The 21,168-nt window shown below is 32.2% G+C and overlaps 1 long non-coding RNA gene across 1 annotated transcript in view; it reads left to right on the plus strand.

The window, feature by feature from the left end:
- Window positions 1-21,168, plus strand: part of LOC129976245 (uncharacterized) — a 256,684-nt gene that overhangs the window by 230,730 nt on the left and 4,786 nt on the right. Inside the window, exon 3 of the long non-coding RNA XR_008785106.1 lies at window positions 11,040-11,098. This is a non-coding gene — a long non-coding RNA (uncharacterized LOC129976245). The remainder of the gene's footprint in view (window positions 1-11,039; window positions 11,099-21,168) is intronic.

Below are 21,168 nucleotides of genomic sequence, written 5' to 3' on the forward strand. Positions count from 1 at the left end.
AATGAAGAATATTCCATCACCCTTTTAATGTTCTACCACAATTTGTGCATAATGTGATTAAAGCCTGCATAATTCTTCATAATTATATTAGTGGTAGAGATAGATATGATTGAGGATACAATGTCAATTATATCATTGGAAGATACTTACAAGAGAAGGGTTTAAAGCAAACAATATGAAACACATTCTATGTAGATATTTTTTTTTTCAAATGCAGGCATGATATCCTGGCATACATCTACAATATAAAAGTATTCTGATCGCCATTATATTACGACATATAATTATAAAATATGCCGCTTTCTAATTTGAAATAAGTATTACAAAAAAATGTCTTCTTCACATTAATTTTGTTTACTTATAAAATATTTCTGATTTATTAGAAATAAATTAAAAGCATTATAAAACTTTTTGATGAACGTAATACCGTTACTAGTTTTCCAATACTGTTTATTTTTACGAAAAAAAAAAGTTTGTTAATAATCGCCAGCTCAGAAATAAAAATAATTGATAATTAAATCCAGAAAAAATAGTGAAAAATTCTTTATAACTAGATATAGTTATTACTGTCATTCCTAGATTCTCAAAATTAGAAATTTTTTACGACTCCATCTATTATCTAGTAAGCACATATGAGAAATTGTGGATTTCCTGTAAATCGTTTTTCTCTTTTTCTTCCAATAAATCAAAGTCGTTACAAATTTCTCTATAAATTTCATGCCAACCGGTACGTTTGACTTTAAAAACCGATAAAACAGGTCTTTCTTGGATTAAAACAATTAAAATTTCATTATCGATTTGAACTCACTCATGTTCATAATCGATGAAAATCTATTGCTGGATGCTAAAAGAAAAGTCGTGTTTCAAGCAGGAAGGCAGAATTCATTATGAAAAAGCAACTCTAGACGTTAAGAAAACGCCGTGTGTGTATGCTTGGATTTGATAATGTGCGTCATTACTTGGACTGCGACGATCAAAATACCGTTGGCGCCAGTGGCAGCCGACGTCTGCACAACATCTGCCAAAGACAAATTGACCACGCCTTTATTTTTCCGCCAAATGCGTAAGCTCTAAATATAATTCAATACATTACTGTTGTTATGGCGGTGACGGTGAATTCACCGCGCCAGAAAAATCCATTGTGTATGTAACCAACGTTAGGGGCCGGCTAGAATTCGATGATACAGAATATTTTTTTTTTAACACAGGCAGCAGATAGTGAATTGAAAATTTCAAAAGTAATATTACTTCCTATTCCTAATACTAATAATAAAAGTGAGCATGTGTATATATTAAATTTATATAATATTGAAATGTGTACCGCGGAGCGATTTGTTTGATATTTTAATTTATTAGAAATGAAGCTGAATTTTGGATTTTTTTTTCCACAATGAATTTTGAAAATATTATTGCACAAAAACGAAGTGTATGCCCTTTTAAAGTTATAATATCAATTTAATAATAGTTCATAATTTTTCTGAATTATGGAAATTTTTTTTAAACATTTCAAATCTATTTTCAATTGATTGCTTTTCTATCTTCTAATTAAATTTTCATTGTTTCATCAAGTATTTAATCACGTAATTTTTTTTTTTGATCTTCCAATCCTAAAGAAAAAGGATACGGTTTATTATCCATGTGGCTTTCTAGACGAATAAAACAGTAGGTACACTTCATCGCACTTTTACGTTTCTAATAGTGCATTGATATCATGGGATTAGTCTGGATTAGAAAGTTTCATGCAGGCAATAAATGGAACACACGTCAAGTTTTCAGAATAATAGGCCTTTAATGTCTGACAAATTAAAAGAATAAAGCAGCTAATCAACTGAATCGAAATTCGATATAATCATTACTTCCGGGGAACCTGCTGCTTAAACTATCTGGAGTCCCCAAAACTTTCTCGCATACTCTTTAATAAACTTGCCATGCCAGAGAACCCACTAAATGGCATTGGCTTGCAATAGTCACGGAATATTAACTTTTGGCGTGAATTTAGTATTTTTACTGAATCTCGTGTTGTCCTTGACCGACAGTCCACCCGTTGTCGGATTTGGCACAAACTTTGATAAGTGTCAACACTATACATGTTAAATCTCTATACCGAATTCTATTTATCTTGCTCTCTTTAATTTGTAATTATCGTTGTTACTTATATTAAAACACTTCTCTTCCCACAAAACTTCCTCTAAACAGATTTTACTAAAAATTTGTTAGAAAACTGCAAATCCTGTATAATGACTATATACCAAATTTCATTCGTCTAGATCAAATCGTTTTTAAATTACATTTGTCAGAGACAGATGGACGGACTGACATTTTTCAGAAATGTGTTTTTAAACTCAGGAAGGTCTAAAATATGGAGATTCGTTAAAATCTCCAATTCGAATTGTTTTAGCGATTGTTATACTTTCTCTTTATATATTTATATATTATTATATAAAGGTTATATTTTATATAACCTTTATATATTCGAGAAAGTAAAAAAGTCGTCTAGTGATGAATAAATACTTGGGATAGTGTAAAAATAGCCTATTTATTCCGAAAGATATAAAGGTTGTTTTTTAATCTCACATTTTTCTCAAGTGTTTTTTTTTAATAAAATGCAGAATTTTCAATACAGTTATATAAAAATTTGTAGAATGTTTGAAAAAAAGTTATAGCATTATATTAACATGTAAAATAAATGTTGTACATATTCAATGACAAATTATTTTTTGTAAATACATTTTAATTGTGCATGCGTGAAACACAGTATATTTGCCCTTTCAAAAATCAAATATAATGGGCAACAGTATAAAAACTGCAACTGAACCTATTCGCCATTCTGAAGAGATATCGCGGTTGCAGTTATCTAAATTTCATCATCTCTCTTAAGTTAGAAGATTAACTTTTTTCAGTAAAGTGATAATATTTAAACTTGAATCTTCGAATAAATCTTCAAATTCCATACGAAGTTAAATATAAATTAAATATGTCTTCATATTTGCAAGTAACAGACTTAAGAAAACATTTAAATTTGACTTAATATATTCATTTAAATTTGTGCAAAAAGTGAACTTCTAACATTTTGTAACTTAATTTACTATATTATTTAAAGTATACGGGCTACTTGAAGGCTTAATTTGTACACTAATCATGAAAAGGCATCGACAACGTTCTTTGCTGTATGAGGAAGGCTGTCCATCAGTTTTGGGCATGATTCTGCCGGGATTGAATGCCGTTCTTCTAAAAGAAAATTGGAAACCCTGACATGGCTATAGGACGTTGGAGTTAAATCCAATTTATAATTTTAGTTCTTTTCATGTTTTTTAGGAATTTGACTTCATTGCACAGGATTTTGATCTCATTACCAAAAAATATTTCTGGTGTTAAACAGAATGTCGTATTCGAGATAGATCCTAAGGCCTGACATTAAGGACAGGAGTTCCTAGTTTTCTTCTACAAGAATAACATGCATTTTTTTGTTTTCAATCACATTATAATTGAAGTCACTTAGTTGGAAATCTGCCATTTCTGCAAATATTAATGGGTTACATAATTATTTTTTTGTTATTTGAGAACTTATATTACTGCACTTTTTATTATGTATTTACAAAGTAAGTATGAAGAAGCTTGTGTAATATATTTTTAATCTTAATTAGAATTCGGTAATTACTGTTCCAAATTGAAAGAATAACTGTGTGTATTAAAGCCCATCTTTTAGCTGCTCTTTAGAAAGCTAGTGATTTTTTTACTGCATTACGAGAATTTTAATGGCATTCATATGGCATTTTTTATAAGTTGTCCTATATATTTGCGTTTGGAATTATAAAAGGTAAATAAGCTATAATTCACTCATGCGTAGTAATTTTTTTTCCCTAAAATATTCATATCTTTGAATATTTATTGAGGAGATCTGAGAACCATTGGACATTTCATAAAATTAAATTTTGAAAATTCAAAAAATAGTAGGATTGGAATTTAATTCATACCTTCCGGGTAGGGCTTATAACACTAAATATATTTCGATATGAGATACTTAGGTGTATTTTGAGCCACCAAAATTATTCTTTATTTCCTTCCATGTAGTTGAAAATATCCAAATAGTTATGAACTAAATATCAGTTGCAATTTCCTTCTTTACTTTCTCTATATCGATCAAGCAGTCTTATTGGCGAAATCTTTGACGTAATGCCAGATGATAATCATAAATGAGATAAAATATAATAATCGAGGAGGCAACAGAAATGGATCTTAAAATGGATGGACGAACTAATCCATCTTAGTGAAATGTTGGTTGAGGCAATCGCTCACAAACTTTGACACGCAATATGGTAGTGTTAATAATTTCCTTTTTAGATAGGGCGTCCCAAATATTAAACTTTGGAAAATCGCATTAATGTTCGGCGGCCGCTTGAGGCGTTTCACTGCCCCACATTCGACTGTTGCGATGATTAACACCACTTGATATTCGGAAAATAATGAAAAAAAAGGAACAAAAAATTCTAACATCACATTCTTGCTTATAGTTTATTGTTAATTTATTTTTTAAAGGATCTAGTATGTCCCGGACATTTTATGTAATTCACCCTAGATTATAATATATTTTGATACCCATTTTGTAAATTTCGTAGAATTTTGTTGAAAATTCTGCGATTTATAATCCTAAAAGCTTATGAAAAATTTAGGATTTGAAAAAAAGAATTTATATTCCCCAATGTTTATGCTGTTTGCACGAAAATGCATATAATGCCTCACAGCATCTACCATTAATGAGTGATCAGTATCATTATCTGCTTTCTGTTAAACGGCGGGAACAAAATAATTTTCAATTACTGGTTGTTTCTCTAAATGCCACATGTCGGATTCTTCACGGTAAAATGTGGGAATATTTGTACATTTTTTATATAATAGTAATTTTAAGATAGTTCTTCCAGCATTTATGGAGAAATTCCAAACAGTGTGTAAATTCGAAAGTAACCAGATAATTTTGATCATGTATTTACAGTACATATTAATCTAGTGATTATATATAATTACCGATGATCGTTCATAATCACCAATTTATTATATTAACCGAAATATTTAGTAAATATTTGAGAAAGCAACGGATGAATTAAAATCATGCCTTTGTTGATTATTCGAAGGTTACATATATGGTGGATATTCGGAGTTTTAAGACCATTATGTTGCCCATCTTTCACATTGGTAATTAAGATTACAGTCCTGAGCTTCACATGCTCTGCATAAGTCGAGCATCCCTCCAAGAAATGTTAGCTCTTGTTTTCATCCATGGATTGAAAGGATAGAGGGCGCAACATTGATTAGATATCGGCGCTAATGAATAATTAGTTGGTTATACTTTGGTCCGAACATTTTCAGCTAGCTTGAATTATTAGCAAATTCAAAGGTACTTTCGTAACTAAACCTCAAAAACCAAAAATATTTTTTTGTTCTTTTACACCATGACAAATCAGTATTGTAAAAATTTAATTACAACTTCATCAGCAATGATTTTGTTAAGCAATACATTAGCATAGTATTAAAATGTTAAAATGGTGGTGACATATTTTTAAGTTCATCATTTCGAAAAGAATAGACTTAGACGAATAAAATTTGGTTTCCAGGAGGAGTTTTTAATGTAGTTTTGAAATTTAATGAATAAAATGTTTATTACCATTGGAAGTTTTAAAATATGTTCTTATTTCAGAATATAGACGGAACCTTATGAAATTTTAATTGAAGAATCTTTTTTCATTAATTCCTTTCGAATGATTCCTTTTTATGATAATTGTATGATGAACGAGACTGGAATAAATATAGGCGGCTCCTTTATTTTTTCCGAGACTCTCTGTTGGCATCGATTTGAAATATTTAGTTTGATCTTCATGTCGACAGAACAGTTATTAAAATCCACTACATTTCGTTCAATCTGCTCGTTTCTTGTGAGGAATCCAATGACAATTTATGGATATACATTTTTGTGAAGTGCAATAAATTCCGAATTCTTTAGCAGTTGAGGCAAATCTCTGTTGGTAATTATACTGATTGCATTTCTGAATACCATTTATAAGAAATCTAACTTGCCAGAGAATTCTGTTGCCGATGAAGAATTTACAGAATAGAATTAAACAAATTTTAAAAATGCGTTTACGAAAGTTCAAAAGAAATTGTTGGTATCGCTTAATTTTTGAGGGAAAGGGTCATATGACATCTGCATGAGTATGAGGAAGTATCAATAAGTACCGCACATCATTTTGAAAACAGTAATAAAAGAGGGAGACGGGTTCTCATCAAAACTTTCTTGCATAATCTAGTAAAATTATCCACCATGCATGCAATAAAAATTGTGGCTCTTAGGTAAGGCAGAGATACGAAATACTAATCTTTCACGTGAATTAGCATTTTTACTGAATTTGAGATCCATGGTGAGTATTTCTTGGCGATTAGTCCCCGGCATACGGTTAATAACATCCGAAAATTGAATTTGTGCTTTAGACGATCTTTTCCCAACCTACTGGACAGAGAACAGCACTTATATTCACAAAATAACGAACCAAATTTATATGTTTAAATCGCGTGTTTGAGTTATCACAAACTTGTTTCAAAAACTACTGACTAATAGGTGACCAATCTTTAGTTGGAGTAGGCTCAAAATTTGATAGATACCTACTCTATTGATGTTAAATCCATCTGTCTCTCTTCGTTTTGTAACAATCGTTTTAATTTATATTCGAACATATGGATTGACAGACTTCTTCTAAAAGAAATTTGCTGAAAATTTGCTGTAAAGACTTTATACCAAATGTCATTCCTCTGGCCCAAAGCGTTTTTTGAGTCACCTTTGTTGCAGACATACGTAATGTCAAAAATAGGTTTTCGAGGTCAAAAACGAGGAAATTCCTCAAAATCTCGAGGTTGAATATTTTGATTACAATACTTTCTCTATTTCATTTATGAGAACGTAAAATGGGTAGTATGAAATGATTTCTATTTTACTATCTTTTCGGCATAACTACCATTTTTGTTGAGGCATTTCACTTCATAGCTTGAAAATCCAGATGTCATTGAATGCCGTCGTCTGTAAGCAGAGCCGCTGCTACAAAGCTTGTTTGAGGTCACCATCGTAAAACTTGCTTTTGACCATCGAGGAACCTCTTTATGATTTCAAATAGAAGGAAAACCGAGTTTTAATTGCAGTGCTGTTTGATGGGAACTCCAATATTTCTTAATCGAATATTTGCAATGTTGAACGAATGGGAGATAAATCTTCCCAGAACTTGCCGAAAAGCAGCATTATGTATTTGTTGATTACCGATGACATATATGGATATATGTTTACTGACGAGGATGTTGTCTAGTGTTTCAGAGAATTGTAAAAGTATTGTAATTCCCATTTGGTGCTCTGGTAATTAAGAGTACAATCCTGAACGCCATAAGTTTTAGCATCTGGAAGGGGTGGGTGACATTTTTTTTTCTTTTACAGGAAGGGAATGGATATAAAATTCTACTTAATTTATTGGGTTGGCAACTAAATAATTGCGGATTTTTTTTAGAAAATCAAAGACAATTTTTTCATGGAACTAAATAACTTTGTTCTGTAATGTATTGCCCATTTTGATCAATGACCCTTTGCCATCTTTCAGGCAGCATCATAATCCCACGTTCATAAAACTTCTGGTTTTTATTCGCAAAAAACTGAATCAGGTACGATTTGACATCATCATTATTATTGAAATTTTTACCATTCAAGGAGTTTTGTAAAGATCGAAACAAAAAGTAATCAGATGGTGCAAGGTCAGGACTGTATGGTGGATGTGGCAAAACATCCCAACCAAGCTCCAATAATTTTTGCCGCGTGACCAAAGATGTGTGTGGCCTTGCATTGTCATGATGGAATACAACGCCTTTTCGATTTGTCGTTTCGGGCCGCTTTTCTTCAACTGCATTGTTTAATTTCGTTAGTTGTTCAATGTAGACATCAGAATTGATCGTTCAGTTAGGTGGTAAGAGTTCAAAGTAGACAATTCCGTTGTAATCCCATCAAACTGATAACAAAACCTTCTTTTGATGAATATCAGCTTTTGATGTTGTTTGAGTTGGTTCACCTGGCCTGCTCCACGATCTTTCCCGCTTGATATTGTTGCAAATAACCAACTTTTCATCGCCAGTTATCAGTCGTTTTAAAAATGGATCATTTTCATTACGTTTCTTTAGAAAATCGCAGCTGTTAATGCGTTGCGTTAAATGCGTTTCTTTCAGTTCGTGATGAACCCATGTATCGAGTTTTTGAACATAGCCAAGTTGTTTTAAGTGATTTTCAATGTATGTATGCGATACATGAAGCTTCTCTGCAATCTCACGTGCTGTACTGTGACGATCCGAATCGATTATTGCTTTGATTAGGTCGTCATCAACTTCAACTGGACGACCAGAGCGTTTTTCATCTTTGAGTGAAAAATCACCAGAACGAAATTTGGCAAACCAATTTTGACACTGCCGTTCTTTTAAGGCTTCGTCACCATAAACAGCACAGAACTTTTTATGAGCTTGCGATGCGTTTCACCCTTTGCGGAAATAAAAAAGCAAAATATGACGAAAATGTTCCTTTTGATTTTCCATTTTTCAACGAACGCCAAAAGAAAACTACGATCAACCGATCAAAAAACTTTTTTTACTGATTGACAACTGAATTGCCATCTATCAAATAACAAAATGTGTTTTACTTTTGTACTACGTCTGCAAACCTAAAAATTCAACTGAAGCCATCTATGAGTGAAATCCGCAATTACTTAGTTGCCAACCCAATAGAATTGGTTGAGTCATACTCTCGTATATTTGTGATAAAAATAAAAGATTGGGTTTTAAACCCGTATTGGGAAAATTTTCATGTATATGCTTTGAAGTATATATTTACGCATAAGTACGTGTTTCTATATAGATTAATCTAATATATAAAATTCTCGTGTCACAGTTTTCGTTGCCATACTCCTCCGTAACGGCTTGACCGATTTTGATGAAATTTTTTGTGCTTATCCGGTATCTATGAGAATCGGCCAACATCTATTTTTCATCCCCCTAAATGTTAGGGGTAGTCCATTATTAATTAAAAACTAACTTTCCCGACAAAAAAATCTTTCATTTTTCCCAACGCCAACTTTTCCGCCAAAAAAATCTTTCATTTTCCCCATCGCCAAATAAGTAAGGCATCAGTTGTTTTTTTTCTCCCAACAGTAATTAGGCTAGGGTTAACATTTTTCGACGGATTATTTCAAACGATTCTGTTTATTTTCTTAATGTTTTATGCATTTAAAATTAAACATTGTTAATTAATCCATGTTTCACATTCATTCTGAAGTACTTTTGAATTAAAATAACACAGAATAAAGGAAATTAAAAATGTCTAATCTGCATAGCGTTACCCCAACTGGCGTAGAAAAATTTACGCATTTGCGTTGACGTAACTGGCGAAGAAAATCCACGCATGCGCATTGTTCTGATTGTTGGCATGACAACCAACGGACGATTTAAATTATTTTTAGGTTAGTTGCATGCTTTTGTAAGCAAAATGTATTTATGTTAGTTATATATTTTTTGTATATGCTTATAGTTTTAAGTACATCGTTTTTTAAGTAGATTTTTTTAAACCTGTTTTCGACCGATTATTTTAAACGATTCATTTTATTTTCTTAGTGTTTGATGCATTTAAAATTAAACATTGTTAATGAATCGATCTGTTCATGATGAATCTGAGAAATTTTTGTTGACAAATTCTTGAGATATTACATAAATTAAGAAAGATATTCTTTAGTGACCATAAAGTTTAAACGCGCAGTGACTCTATTATCAGTAATCATATTATTAAAAAAAATGCTTTGTTTCAGTAAAAAATATTATATTAATTGCAGATTAATCATTTACACTGTAATTTAAAGCATAATTTCTACGAGGGGTAACAGAAAATTAGAGAGATATATATCACGCAATAACTGAAGACCTTTATAATATTATGAGTGAATTATATGACTCTCAAAATTTGAAGTTTTAAAATATTTTGCTGAAGAATCTATTAAAGTTGGAATTGCGTAAAATGTTTAATGGTACGACCGAAGTTTTATCCCCTGCTTGGCGAAATTTTTAAAAATCGCAAACAACGGCCTTGCGAAATGTTCAAAAGCAAAGAAGCAGATGTTCAATTATAGTGCATAATAAAGATTGCCAGCTTTGGTGCGTTATCGCAACTTGGCGAAGAAGGGGGTTAAACTCCGGTTAAACCTATTTAATTATTAAAATTTAAACGAACATTAAGATTGGCGAACCGGCTGGTCGCCAAAGGCGGCTAGTATAATTTATAAAACCCTCTTGTGGCCTGCAGCATCATTTTGAATTGAAAATTTCAATCGCTCGAAAGAGTTTTAAAAATTGCCGTTGAGAACATTTTCAAAAAATTATTAATTCATAAAAACTCTATAAATTTATATAAGCATTTCTCACTATGCTTAAGCAAATCAAAACAAAACAAAGCGCGAAACAGAAGTTAAAAAATTATCACTAACCTAAAAAAAGTTCAATTTAAAATCAAATCAATGCAGAAATTTTTTCATTAGTAATATGGAGGGTATCTTCAAAAAATTTGTTCTAACTGGTCGAACAATGACTGGCAAATATAATTGAAATATTCGAATGAAGTTTAGAAATGGGTAGCATTTACCCAAAATGGAGAGATGAAAATAATTTTTGTTTCATGGTAATAGGATCAGGCATACAAGTTGCTCGTAGACTTTTGACAAGAAAAAAAAAAAAAAAAAAACCAATGTTTTTGTATTGTTTATTGTATTTACTGATTTAGTACAATGAGTACCTTTCTTTGTTACCAAAACTTAAAATGAAATTTAAAAATGTTATTTTGATGTTATTTTAAGCTTACAAATTTTACCCTTTCGTTCTTCGAGGCCCATTTAAATGAATAATTATTAACTGTGACAAATGTATTGAAACCTAAATGGAAGATTTTGAATAGAAAGACAAAGCAAACAATTTTTCTATTTCTTTTACAGGTCCGATTTTGAAATTCTTCGACACACGGGGCAGGATTAGCAAAGAGTAAGATTAAAAGGTAAGTAATGACCATTTTCAAGAATTATTCCTTCTTTCAATGAATCTTTAGTATTCCTCTCTTTTTTTTTCCTTGCCGTCGTATAAACAAGAACAATCTGACGGTATTTGTTCAGTATCCATGCAGATTTTGAAAATTTTTGTGGCTCAGAAATCATTTAGGTGTCCCAAAACATTGCAAGAGATAGATTTCTTATTTTTCTAGCAATCCGAGGTGTCACAAAATTTCTTCTAAAAATAGTATTTTCACCTTTTAAGAATGTAATGATACAAAAGATTATGTAATAAAATAAGACTGTTTTAAAGCTCCGAGTTTTATCAAAGCATTAATCATAAAAAATTTTTTAATTTACATTTATACATACTAGTACGTAACGTTTATTTTTTGGAAGATTAATTATATTTAAAGTTGTAATAATAACAATAACAACAGCAACAAAATACAGAGCAGACAGTACAACACTGTCAGTCGGACAAATTAAACAGTGCGTTTTGCTTTCTCATATACAAGTAAAGAGAAAATATTGTAATAGTCAAAACATTTGAATTCGAGATTTTGAGAATCCCGGTATATATCGATACTGTGCCCTCCAAAGTATGAGGGAAAAAAAGTACTATGCTGTAGCTCCTGCCACTCTTTGTAAATTTTTAAAAACGTATGTTTATTGTGTTATCATTGTTCTTGTAATGGTAGAGAAAGTTCAGTTGCAAATACGCTTGATCTCTTTGAATGTTCAATTCTTATTGAATTATAACCATAAACCAAGATTCACCCTCTGTTAACAGTATTTTCAAAGATTTTTCACCATTTTCATTGAAGAAGTGAAATGGAAGTCTTTTTTACCCTCTTTTGGTCAAAAATCAAAGCTTAGTTTAACTAACACACGTCTCATCTTTAAATCTTCGGTTAGAATGAAGCATAAGGATCGAATCCAACCATAGTGATTGCCTCACTCTTCAGGTAACTAAATGATATCGCAACTCCAGTGATATTGGTGATTTTGACTTATAACAGAAACTTAAAATCGTCAACAAAAAAAAAAATGGACACCTCTGTGACATTGTTATTTTAGTATCGCTTGTTTACGAAAGCGGTGCTGATTTAAATGATCTGCGTTGACAAGTTTCTTCCCGTTGAGAAACTGATTTACTAAGTTAATGACTATAATCTCAAAATTTTTTCATTGCATGGACCGAAATATTTCAATAAATCGACCCACCAGACTATATGTACATCAAATGTTTCCCGTAAAGTGCCGTAGTTCCCGATATATATATTTGATGAAAAATCCGCCTAACAAAAGTCAACTCACCGGGGCTCGTGCATTAAGTTAATCTGAACACTTAATTAGTAAAGAAAAAAATCGTTTGCATTTACATAAATTTTGGAAATATAATCAACACGAATCAATTATATTCTTAATATCAGCATGCGTTTTAGAGTCATAAATATTTTCTTTTTACTTATATATTGAGGAGGTCCACTTAATTTTCAAATCTCTACGTCATTCATCCTTATTAGTCCTGCCGCTTTAAGGAATTAATAACAATCAGGACAATTATAATATCTTGTATCTCAAATTTAAATAAAATGCAGACTTGTGAGATGCGAATACCATAAAATCATTTTAAGCCAATGATATTATCGGTGTTTATTAAAAGGAAGGAATTTTATTTTCAGAGGTAAATGATAAATGTACATAGGGTTATTTTATAATAATAATAATAATACTCATGGGGGTGTTCATAGAATTCGATTATATTGTAACAATTGCTTTCAGCATTGAAATATTATAAAATATTTAAACAATATTTCACTTAATTTTTTTAACATATTGCACTTGTCCGTATGCAAATTATATTGAGCAAAGAATTGTAGGCTTCAAATAACGTGAGTACTAGATTTCGACGGATCATCACTTTTTAGGCCGCTTTGTGCTCAGAAAAAAGTATTTAAAAGTGCACCATTCTGTCCGGGAATACATTTATCCAATACTCAATGAGTTAGGAAGATTAATTTTATGTGAAATCTTTTTCTTCAAAGTGGTTAATTTGAAACATATTTTGGATGAAATACTTCTAAAAGAATGTCTATCCTCAAATCCATACGAACATGATAAGTTAAGGTTAAATGGATTAAATTTTGCAGAGGCTTTGTCATCAGATTTTTATATTTGTGCCAAATATTTAATATCCTAGCTGAATCAGAAAATAGACCCTTATAAGCCTGATTATTTTTATGTATTGAAATGTGATTTTCCATCAATTCAACACACTATAAATATGAAATTCATTTTGTAGTCTTAGCCCCTAATCTGTTAAATATTTTCGAATTTTGGATTCCTTCAGCAAATAAATGAGGCTGGTTTAAAAACTAAACTGGATTGTTTTCTGTAAACAGAGAAGCGTATTTTGTCACCATAAGAAAATGTAAGCTTTAAAATCTTGAATTGGTTGAAAAATCTTCGTGGGCTCTATTTTACTTTTAAATCTATTTTTAACCTGCTAAAATTTGTAGACTAGCATTCTATTTGTGAATTGCACGATGAGTTGTGTTGAATTAATTGGAAAAAAAATTAGTACTATAAAGAGTAAAAATAACAATGATGGATATTGTTACGAATCTGTGATGCTGCTTCTCAGCATAGTGGGTTCCATTATCAGAAAGATTGTTTTACAGTCATCTGTATTTGACGGAATCCGGGTGTCGCGTAGGAGGTCCCAGAGCTTGGCGACAAACTTGGTGAGCATTTGGCTACGAATTTGGCGAATTTGGCGCCAAAATAGATTATACCCGAAACATCGAGAATTTTCCCGATCCGTCCAGTAGGAACCGAGATACGCCTCGAAAGTTCCGGATTAGTTGGGAGGCTTCTAGCCCCGCATCCTGAGACTTATAAAAGGAGGCAGTCTGAAGCTGCCAGAGTAGTCGAAATCGACGGTGAAGAACGAGTCTTCCAGAGATTAGCAGAGCAGCGACGGAGTCAAGCTAGTGCTGAACTAAGCTCTGCGCTATTGTCTGAAGTAGAGTCTTGTGTGCACGTCTCGGCTGAAGATAATTGTCTTCTCTATGCTGTATATAGATGTCGTCTTTGTGCTGTCTTCTCCTGTCTTCGTGTAAATAAACGTCGTTTTTTTTTCTACTGCTGATTGAGCGTTCTCCACATCATATAACTTCCACTATCCAAACGAACCCGGAAATTTCGTAACAATATTCTTTTTGTTATGTAACGGTTGATGCATTCTGAATGAGAAATTACAATGAATTCCTATTTTATACACTATCATATTATGAGTCTTTCAGCTCCTGGTTTAAAATTGTTTATTTACGTTAATACAGCTGTAAAAGAGGGAACTACTTTATAATTAGAGGGTTGATTATTTTAATGATATGTTGAAATTATCCTTCATCTAATCAAAGAAATTTATGAATGAGTGCTCAGTATTAACTTATTACATATATAAATAATAGGCGTCGGTTCATTTCCTCGTTTTAATATTAGTTAACGTACTGAACGGTAAGAAAATGGTCTTGATTTCCTAATTTTTTTTTTTTTTTATTTTCATTTATTTCTAAACGATAACTGCTGTGAAGGATAAAAATTGATATAATATTTCTACATTTAATCTGCCCTGAAATCTGCATTTATATCCTGTAAGCGGAATAAAAGTCCTTTTTAAAAATAAGATATTTATGGTAATTAAAATCGTATGATTTGAAATTACATTTTAGATTTATATAACTGCGACAGTATATTCTTTGTGGAGCATGAAATTTATCGGGAATTTATAAATACAAATTACTTTAATATGCGATTCCTCAAAAATGGAGCATCTATTTCCTGTGTGGATTTTAGAAATTTCACAAACACAGCATGCGTCATAAATTTTTCCAAACTTCAAAAAAATCATTGAATAAAGCTAATGCTTGAAAGGAGTTGCAGTTTGCGTGAATGCAATCAGAGAGCTTCGGATTTTTTTCCCCACTAAAAATAATTTAAAGGGAAAAAAAACCCGTTAGTTGATGCTCACACGTGAAACTAAGATTGTTTATGCATATCAGGAAAAGAAAGCACAGTAACTTCGATTTATTTTATTTTAAAGCAAAAAGATGTTTAACACGACCGCCACCACAAGGTATTGAGCAAGTGAAGCGGGTAACTACACCTATTGCAGATGAATTTAGCATGTCGGCATCGATGTCACCGAAGACAGGTTGAACAACACCTTTCAATTCCGCCGAAGTGGCTGGAGAGAATCAGTAGACATCAGACATTAGATATTTCCACAACCAAAAGTAAGTCTGGCGATCGTGTGAGTCACTTAATCTTGCATCTTCGACTTATCATTCGGTTCTCAGGGAATGTATCGAGAATGAACATTTTGACGAAGCAACAACGTGAGACGGAACACCATATTAAGGCAGGTAACGCACATCTTTGCTGTAATGTAGACGTAACGTTTTGTCGCAAATGCCTAATGAAGACGTGGAAATGAAAAGAATAAAGGACGTGGTCATCGAACAATTCACACGCGAAAAATGTGGTGATTTGGATTTGTAGCCAGTGCAATAAAAATAGACTTCATCTATCCACATGATGCTCTGCAACTATTGTGGGTCACATTCCATTTGTGCAAGCGCTCACCCTGCACAGGCTTATCTTTCATCGGAATCTACTAGTAATAATTGGTGAAGTGCCTCTGTTTTGTACGTATGCAGTTTCATGATTTTGTGCTAATTGCGTCGGATCTACATTTCCGGAATCCTTATTGATCTCTCAACTTAACGTGCACTTTTATTTCCTATAGATGTCTTGGCTGTCCAATTTCTCGTGACTGTACAACAGGGATGTGGTCCACATAGTATCCCATTAAAAGAAATATGGCTTTTACTCGTCGTGATTCCTTTCACCGAGTGGAAATTTCACAATGATTTAGTCATGATTCACCGTTCTTATAGAAAAGTTGAACCCCTAATACTCTATCCAAGAACGAAAGCACTCTGCTGTCGTCAAATTACGGTTCCATTTCTTACCTTGTGTTAAATAGTTATCTTGATTTATAAAAACCATCTGGATTTGACATTTGAGTCCATCTATCAGACATATTTTTAATGGAGGAAAATACAAAGGCTTTCAAGATATTCCGAAGCCGCATTTTTTTTTCGAGCATTGCCTTTCCTTTTTATGATTTTTTGAAGAATTTGTGGCGCACCCTTTATACCTTTCCCTGTATTCTATCTGTGAGAATACAGGAGAGAGCCGTGTAAGCGAGTATGTGAGTGTCATCTTCATATGAGCTAGAAGTCATATTTCTGCCCTCGAGGGCTCAGGGACCTATACCCTCAGAAGCTACTGCACAAATTCGGCTTAAATTGCTGACTTCGGGCTTGTCTAGGTGCCATAAGTAACAACAGCAATATTTGAGATATGTGCACAATTTTTAATTTTATTGTGTCAGTTTTGGTTTCATACAAAACTTTTATTATGTTAAATTCATTTTTTAATCACTAATCACTAAAAATTCATAAAAATATTAAATTTGTATAATTCATGCATTTTCTGCACATTTTAATAAAAAAAATTAGTAAGAAATTGTTTAAAAAAATATATAAAAATTTGATATTTGCGCGAGTTTATAACTCAACATTCAACATTGAAAGGCCCATTTTTCGAAGCACTGTAACTCTTGAAACTACATTTGCAATTCATAAAACTTCTATCAAGATGTTAATGTCATCACAATAAATCTATTCAGAAAAAAAATAGTCACAATGGAAAAAATTCGAACTTGTTAATTCTGTTAATTAACTCCGAAATCGGTGTGTTGATTATAACAAACGAGACTGTTTTAGTCAATTCCATTGACACCAGTTTTATGAAGATGAAATAATAAATAACAAGTTACGGAGGTGAACCATATTTTTGTTCACTGCTGCACATTTCGGACTCTCTGATGTATATCAATGCTTAAGGAGTTAACTTTTGATTTTTTTTTAATTTCAAATTTTTTTAAGTTAATATAACCTTTCTTAAATTTTCTCCGCATAATTTTTTTCTCAGGTAACGCGAAACTTATAGTAAAATTTGAAGTAACTTCTCTACTATAACAAATACAATAATTGCATGGTTCCTAATTAAAAAAAAAAAAAAAATCTGCTACATACAATCTGTGGAAGCTAACAGCATTTTTTAAATTTTGAATCAGGTTTTTGGCAAGTTTCGAGATTCAGATACTTTTTCTATTTTGATTTTAGATTACCCAAACGCATTTGCTTGGGACTCTACCACTTGACTTCTTTCTCTGAATGATCCTTCCTATTGTTGAAACTTAGATTAAAAATTCAATTGAAGGTATTTTATTATATAATTGTATCAGTTGCATAAAATTATAGAGCTTCAAATACTTGTAGAAAAAGCAAAAACAAATTTTGTCTAGGTCATCAATATCGAAATATATATTAATTGTAGAAAAACTTTTATATTTGTCTATAAATCTTTCTCTTAAATTCTCTAAGAAGCTATTATCAGTAGTGTGATATCATAGATTAAAATAAGAGGTGCATTCCGTCTAAAAAGTGTCCTTACACAACTAATTACCAAAGAACTAATTACAATCCAGTAAATTTAAAATTATTCTCTTAAAAAAAGAAATCTGAAATAGTCCTCTCAAAACTTCCTCGCAACCTTTCTAATAAAGATATTATCCCCCCCCCTTCCATAAACACAGAACATCTTGGGCAAAACTCAGATTTTTATTTTAGGAATCCCATGCATGTAAGTTTTTTACTTTTTAGTATAGTGATATAAATGTATGTATTTTCTACGCTTACGCTTTATACTTTCCCGACTGAAATCAAAACTTGCCAATTCTATTTACAATACTGCATACCAAATATCCTTTACATAAGTCTTTGAAGTTTTGTTATTGCATTTACATGCATGAGAATACACAGATCAATAAATGGTCTACTCCTTTACAAATTGTATTTAAATTTTGATGCATTTCTGCATTTTAAATGATAAAACCGCATACTAAATTTCTTTGCCTAAATTACGTTTTAGAGTTATCGTTCATATACATGCGAAAATACAGAAACGGAGACGGGTAGTACAGGGTGGTTATAATTAAAGTTACCCTGTTTAGACCTACGTAGTGTCCGCTCTAGTGGAAGGATATCGAAGAAACCTGATAGTTAGGTTGTATGGATCAAGGGGAACAGAAATCTGCAATAAAAAAAAATACTTCCAATTTCAACCGCCAGGTGAGAAGGCAGCGCATGAAAAACTAAAAAACACAATTTCGAAGTTAAAAACTTTATTTAATTACAATGTACGCTCAATGTGCATTCCATTTACGTCAAGCCCTTATTCAAAGCATATTATGGCGTTTTTAACAGAGGCACGAAGGGTTTCTCGACCAATTGCAGCAACATGACGTGTTAAACGTGCGTTCAATTCATGCAGAGTCCGTATGCTTCCTCCATAGACACGAACTTTCAGGAAACCCCACAACCAGAAATCACAGGGATTGAAGTCCGGGAAACGCGGAGGTCAGGGAGTTGTAAAACTTCTTGAAATTACCCGTTGAACTTCAAAATAGGCACGAAGCAATGCCGTCACTGGTCGAGCAATGTGAAGTGGTGCACCATTTTGCATGAAGACAGTAGTCCCTAAACATTCTTGTTCTTGTAACGCAAGAATGACTTACTCCTGAAGAAGGTCGAGGTAACGGGCACCCGTAACAGAACACCTTTGAGGGCCACGAAGCGTGTTCTCCTCAAAACAAAAAAAAAAGGAACCAAGAATGAAATCAGCAGTAAAACCCCACCATACAGTAATGTAATCAGGATGTAAAGACTGTTCATGCACATCATTATTACTTGCAGTACCCCATATGCTACAGTCCTGAGTATTAACTGCTCCGCCTAGGGTAAAATGAGCCTCGTCCGGCCACAAAATGTTCCAAGGCAATGAATGGTCAACGACTATTCTGGCTAAAAAATTCTAGCAAATTGATTTCGTTTCTCCGGGTCTACAGGATTCAGCGCTTGCACATGATGGATGTGTATGGATACCACTTTACAATGGGTCGAAGAACTTTTCGTACTTTGGACCAAGAGAGGGACAAATCACGTGTCACCGCTTGAGCACTTGATGAAGAATATTACGAATCAGACGCTTTTTCGACGCGGCTAGAACGATATCTTCCGCACTTTCATTTGAAATCCGTTTCCGTTCTCTTCCTTGTACCACACCCAACTCTCCAGTCGCTTCAAATTTAATAATCATCTTTTTCAAAGCCTGCCCGGACATAGGCCCTTTTCGTAAGTCTTTCAAGCGCCGATATTCTCGCAGTGCAGCTGACAAATTATGCTGTTCTGGAAAAACAACTTTATCAGTAAAGCTCTTCCTTTCTTCTCTAACGACCTGACGAAGATAAAGCTCTTCCTTTCTTCTCTAACGACCTGACGAAGAATGATTTTGCGCTCCAAATTTGCATAACGGCCTTTATCGTACATGAAAACCGCCATCTATCGGCCGAAATTTGAACTTTTTTATTGCAGATTTCTTTTTCATACAACCTAAATATCAAGTTTCTTCGACATCCTTCCACTAGAGCGGACACTACGTAGGTCTAAACTGGGTAACTTTAATTATAACTACCCTGTATATCAAGAAATGTTGTTCCAAAAGAGCCATGAAATCACGCTTTAGATGCTAGAACTAAATTTTATTCATCCAACTCTTTACATTGTGTAGTTATCGAATGCATTTGTTTTCAAACACAGGGAACTTCGTGGAAATGGCTTTTGCTAAAAATTATATAGAAATCGAAAATTTGGTTTAAGGATCACACAAAAGTTTGATCCGTCTGAATCTATTCTCAGGAATGGCAGTAAAAGTAAACAAACAAAAACGAAAAATTTGGATTTGAAATGTAGTAATCTCTAGTTAGAATTTCTTAATGATTATAATACTTGCTTTTTGTACAATTCACATTCGAGAATGCAATAAATATCTATTTTTATGGATAAAATAATCAACTTCGTGTTGAAGTTCACGCAAAGTCATTTTTTAAAAACTCAACAACTCCTTGAAAACATTGATTTTTAAGATTAAATTAGTTTAAATTCTTATTATTTTTCTCAAAACCATGTGATGAATCATCAGCTGTTGCAATAGGAGAATAATCCTATATAATGTCTCTGTTTAGATATATATCGAAAAACAAAATCTATTTCAATAATTTTTGCTTTAAAATGAATAATTACATAACACAAACCAAAACTGTGAATTTTTGAAATTCAAAGTAATATTAAATTGTTGATAGTATCTTTTTTTTTCATTTTTATAATTTAGAATATTTTTCTTTAATTATAAGTAATTTTTATTTAATTTCAGTTAAATTGTTTAGACATAATGTAGATGTTTCCATCAAATTTAAGACATTAAAAGCCACTTTATTTTAATTGTGTTGTAAAAAATTGTATTCATTATGTACATGAATCTTTTTAACGCATCAGTCACATGACGCACAAAGCTATTAAAAACAACGTCCAATTCATGTAAGAAATCTGTCTTTTAAATTCAATCCGTCATTCCTTTCGTAAATTAAGCAGATAATATATAAAATCCCCCTTCTTTACCTCTCAAGAATGGTAGAAATCCATGAGATTAAATATATGATGAAGTAATGAAAACACTTTGAATTTCAAAGCAAAAATATAGTCTGTTGTTGGAAATTGAAAAAAAAGAGACATATACAAAATTACGGACATTCAAAAGAATTTATCCAGTTATTAAATCCGTACCCTGAATTTTTTTTTTTAATTTTAAAACAGTGTAAACTTTATTTCCGTGCAATACGATTTCAAAAGTTATCGCTGGAAACGCTTCAGTTAAATTCAGTTAAATTTTTAGTTAACTAGAATTTTGATTAAAATATCAAAAAATCATTCGGAAGTGCACCTTTTTTTTATCCAAAGAGCTGCATGCCATATTTAGTACTTGTGGGTCAAATGGGCTGACCTGTAGACTGCCAACTCAATCGCACTAAGGTGCAATCTCT

The sequence above is a fragment of the Argiope bruennichi genome, chromosome 7 (assembly GCF_947563725.1).
Source record: "Argiope bruennichi chromosome 7, qqArgBrue1.1, whole genome shotgun sequence".
Lineage (NCBI taxonomy): Eukaryota > Metazoa > Arthropoda > Arachnida > Araneae > Araneidae > Argiope > Argiope bruennichi.